The sequence below is a fragment of the Palaemon carinicauda genome, chromosome 6 (assembly GCF_036898095.1).
Source record: "Palaemon carinicauda isolate YSFRI2023 chromosome 6, ASM3689809v2, whole genome shotgun sequence".
NCBI classification, from domain to species: domain Eukaryota; kingdom Metazoa; phylum Arthropoda; class Malacostraca; order Decapoda; family Palaemonidae; genus Palaemon; species Palaemon carinicauda.
Window position 1 is genome coordinate 178,237,063 of NC_090730.1, and position 5,503 is coordinate 178,242,565.

A 5,503-nucleotide genomic window follows, 5' to 3' on the forward strand; every position below is an offset into this window, starting at 1 on the left:
GGTATCCTTCAACCTTCTAAGGCTTACTTCATACGAGCAGATTTCTCCCGTGCGAAAATATTCTGGTCGTTAGAAGTATGTGTTCACATGAACGAATTTCTCTTTTACGAAAATAATCTGGTCGTTACTACGCTTGTGTTCACACGAGAATATTTGCCCCGCGCGGCCTCATAGTTTTTATAAGCCGCTACACTGGAAATTCCTGGCTTTGCAGTACACAAGACTATAGTCCATTTCTTTTAGCGAGTCATATTTGCACCGACTTGCAACGGTGCCCTTTTAGCTCGGAAAAGTTTCCTGGTCGCTGATTGGTTAGAATTATCTTGTCCAACCAATCAGCGATCAGGAAACTTTTCCGAGCTAAAAGGGCACCGCTGCGAGTCGGTTCAAATATTACTCTCTAAAAGAAATGGACTATAGTAATTCACTGCCTCTCGGAAATTCTCTCGAGCTAAAAGCGTATGAATAGCTACTAAGTAAAGTGGACTCGTTGAAGGGCTGTCCCTGGTCATAGCTTGAATGAAGAGGGACTCAATACTTTTCTTCTAATCTTGGAGGTACCCTCTAGGGGCACCCTTTATATTTGCTCTCTCTATTGTTTCTACTCAAGTATGACGTTTGAACCATTGAATGTTAAAATATATTGTAACTGTATATTTTAAAGGCTTTAATACATCAGTACTAAGCATTATCATTTTAGTGTTTTAATAGAAAAAAATTACAATTATTCAGAAGAGAGGTGATATTACATTAAAAATCTGCTCCCTCTATATTGTTTTTTAGCTAAATTGTAAATATCATTTATTTTGTATTCAATTATTTTCTTTTATTCTAAAATTTTTCCTCACAATAAAAGAATATTATTTTGTTCCTACACACCTTTTTTTTTGTCATTTGCTTTAGGATCATAAAAAACAGGAATAAAACTCTACTATGCCCTGTGTATAACCATTTTCCAACTAAAAAGGGCTTTCAGTTGCACCCAGTGCGCCATTCTCGCGTAATAATGTTTTGTATGCAGACGCTTCACAGTTTACTTTATGGCCCAACAAAGCGAGAGTGAATAAGTATTTGAACTGAATTTCTGTACTTGTTTATTATTTTTTTTACTTTTAGGACTTTCAAAAACTTTATTTTCTTTCTGAAAAGTATATCTATAATATGGTGGAAATATAAGGAGCATTATAAACTTATTCGTCTTTGTCTAATGATTTTTTACTGATAATTATATTAGTTTGGATGAGTTTTGATGAATTTTGAAAATTCTTATGAAAATAATCCCAAAAATAATTTTGAATCGTATAAATTAGTCCTATTTGTGAATTATCACTACTAACAACACCAAAAGTACTTGCCAGTAAGTATTCATGCTTGAAATACATAGAAAGAATCTGATATAAGATATCATGATATATATTGAAATAAAAATCCAATACTACGTTCCTGAAATATAGCAGAATTAGATTTATCAATAATCCAATAGAATTTGCTATCGAACACATATCAGAGATTCAGTATAAATCCCTCCTCTTTCCAAAAGAGAAAAATATAAAAAAAGGAGAATACTGAAAGTTCTGAAATATAAAAATAAAAAATGGATAAAAAACGACGGTCTGATGAAACACCAAAAAAAAAAATCATATCCTTGTCAGAGAAATAAATCCGAGCCTTCCTCAATATGGAAAAATAAATAAATAAACCAGAAAATAGCATTCTAAAGTGAAACTTTAAGACATAGCTATATATAACATTCCTTTTACTTATATAAGATGTTTTAACAGTTTTCAGCCAATATATTACCAATAAAACACACATTCCTTCAACATCAATATACTTCATAAATGGTACGTATTTTGTTATAGATGTGAGATTTTAAGACGTCGTTGATATACTATATAAAAGGAGAAAACTATAAACAATAGAGAGAGAGAGAGAGAGAGAGAGAGAGAGAGAGAGAGAGAGAGAGAGAGAGAGAGAGAGAGAGAGAGAGAGAGAGAGAGAACAGTAGAATCATTTTACAAAAATTCAATGGAGCTTTTCAAGCAGGGACATAATGTTGTGAGGTAACTTTACAAAACCATTAAAGGATTGCTAATATCCTTTTCTCAATAGGTAGATTCCTAAATTATATTGATCATAAATTTACTTCCAAATAGTTTCATTTGAAATAAGTGCATTGCACAATATATCTGCTGCAAGTAGGACATGCAACATCTGATTAGGATTCCGGTGCCTGCCAAATTTGCTTTCAGCTAATTCAATTAAAGACTGTGTCACCAATAGAGCAGCATTCCAATGCATGTTAGATAAGGTTGTGACTAACAATTATGAACCTGCTGCATGCTTTATGTATATATATATATATATATATATATATATATATATATATATATATATATATATATATATATATATATATATATATATATATATATATATATTTATACATATATATATATATATATATATATATATATATACATAATATATGTATACATACATACATATATATATATATATATATATATATATATATATATATATATATATATATATATATATATATATATATATATATATATATATATATATATATATATATATATACATATATATATATATATATATATATATATATATATATATATATATATATATATATATATATATATATTGCTTCACTTGAACTATCGAAATAAAGGCATAAACAACATTAAAAAACTAAGCAAATAGATTGAGAAATGAAAAATAATATGGTGTTAAAGGAGACTGCGAAAGACTGAAAGAGAGAGGAAAGGGAAATTGAAGGAAATAAAGAATTGTCTGAAGAGAGACTGGAGGACAAATGAGGAAGAGATGGGGAGAGCATGAAAAATGCAATAGTTGGGATATGAAATACTCTAAAAATGCGTTGGAATGTCGTTTCTCAATTTTATACAACTTCAAATATTGCATTATTGTAAACCTTTTATATTTACTTCCACCAACGAAGCTGGAAGAAGGTTATATTTTCTCCTCTGTTTGTGTTCTTGTTTGTTTGTGTATATGTAATTGTTTGTGAACATTTTCCTGGCAACAATTTTAATCGTCAATTAATTAAACTTACAAATATTACCTTTTATATAAAAAAACCTGAAAAATAATGATTTTCAAAATTCAAGGTCAAAGGTAAAGGTCACAGTCAAGCAAAATGTCTGATTCTCGTAACTGGTTCATATCTAAGTGTGGGAAAATCCACGCAAATCAATACACGTTAAGGTCTAAGGTCAAGATCAAGGTCATGCAAAAGGTCGATAAATAAGCTGCCACGACAGACGTCTTTGCTTTACTGAGTGCTCCTCAAGTTTACTGTGTATAAGAGACTCATCCCTTCATAATAAGGTATTACTTCGTTAAGATGTCATTGATGATACTTCTTAGACCAATTATCTTTACAAATCTCTTGATTGGAGATAATACCCCCATTAAGAAGCCAACTTTACTCAAACAGAGCTGTTTACTTATATTTCCTCTTGAGCTGATGAATTTAATTGGCTGGAAAATATAACAATAAAATGAAAACAGGTTTATGTGAATATCCTTCACTGAATTCTATGGGACTTTTAGATTAAAATCTTTATCTAATAATGTTTTTTTTCCGTGATGTTGGATTGGGGTTAGGGGGTGGGGGTAGGTGGCTGACCTATTTTCTTGAACTATATCTAGCCTCCTGGCTAGTAGAGTTGTAACGTGTTCGCCTAGCATTCGCATGACAGTAGATCGATCCTACCCCGGGAGCATGAATTTAAACTGTTTACTGGGGAGGCCCTTAATGTGGTCTGTCACTAAAGGGGGTTGCTGGGATATCCCAGCTGACGTTCAGGTGAGTATCTATCCTGATGAAACTGGAACTAAAAGCAGATAGCTTTACCCTTACTCTCTTGACGTGGTTACTGGAGATTTAGCAATGCTAAACTTGGTGATATGAATTTTTTTTAGCTAAAACATTATACAAGTCGCCATTTACATTTGTGAAGGACGTTTTAAGTGTAAACACATCTCTGACACACAACATGATATAAATTAATTATCAAATGATATGGTAATAATAATACCACACATGATGGAGAATAGAGAATGGTTTAAAAAAATAAAGCTTTATCAAAAGATGATCAGCATCTTTAATACTATCTAGATGAATCACCAAATATAAATTTTGGATAGGGATATTCGACAATTTTTCAAGGAAAGTAATTACTAGCTCTCTCATTTCTACTAGATGACTCTGACCTAAGATAGTCATTTCTGCCTGACGCCTAGTGTGGGTCAGTTGAGCCCCAAGAGATTTCTCATAAAACTGGGTTAATCGTATCACTATACTATTTTGATATTGGAACTCACAATGCAAGATAGTATTTAGAATACTAGGCGGATTAAACTTAAAAAATACCTTATATCAAATTTGATATTCGTCTTTAGATTTGATTCTACGTTCTAATGGGGGTTTTGCTAAATCTTACATTATAATAAAATCTCACAATTTATAATTCAAAGATAGGTCTTATAGTATGCCCAGAAATATTAGTATTAATATCAATTCTTTTTTCTTAAGATTATATATGACTAGAAACCTTAGATTCTTAAACAGCCACCGTTTGTAATAAAGTGCTAATTCTGTTTTTAATAATTGATTATATCCCCAATTACTTGTACTTGATTGGATAAAAATTCAATACGAGTTCTTATCATTATTAACCATAGCAATGAAGATACTATTTATTTGTTTCTAGTGAAGAGAAAAATACCTATGTAGTGTACTTCGATGTTGAATATCATGTTTGAGTAGAAAAATAAATACACTGTTCACTTACTACAATTTTTTTAAATCCCAGTTTATTCCACCAGAATCAATGTTATTTTTTTTTATTGACAACATACTTTTCAGTGATCATTCTCGCGTCGGCTAAAAATAGTTCCAATTGCTGATTAATGATTGCATTTAGGGTAATTTGTCGCTTAAACTTGAATGTACTTTGGAATGTTATCTAAATTCTGGCCATTAAGCTCCTAATTTTTTTAAAAAACATTTATATATAGACTTTATATTTAGAAGATAATTAGTATAAATTGTTTTATGAATTTGTATTGAATAATTAGGATATCATTATTATTATTATTATTATTATTATTATTATTATTATTATTATTATTATTATTATTATTATTATTATTATTATTATTATTATTATTATTATTATTATTATTTTTATTATTATTATTATTATTATTAGACACAACCTTAGTTCGAAAAGCAGAATGCTATAAGCTAAAGGACCCCAAAAGGGAAAAATAGCCCAGTGAAGAAAGGAAATAAGGAAATAAATAAACTATATGAGTAGTAATGAACCATTAAAATAACATATTTTGAGAACAATAATAACATTAAAACAGGAATTTCATATATGAATTATAAAAAGCGACTTATATCAGCCTATTCAACCAAAAAAAAAAAAAAATAATAATA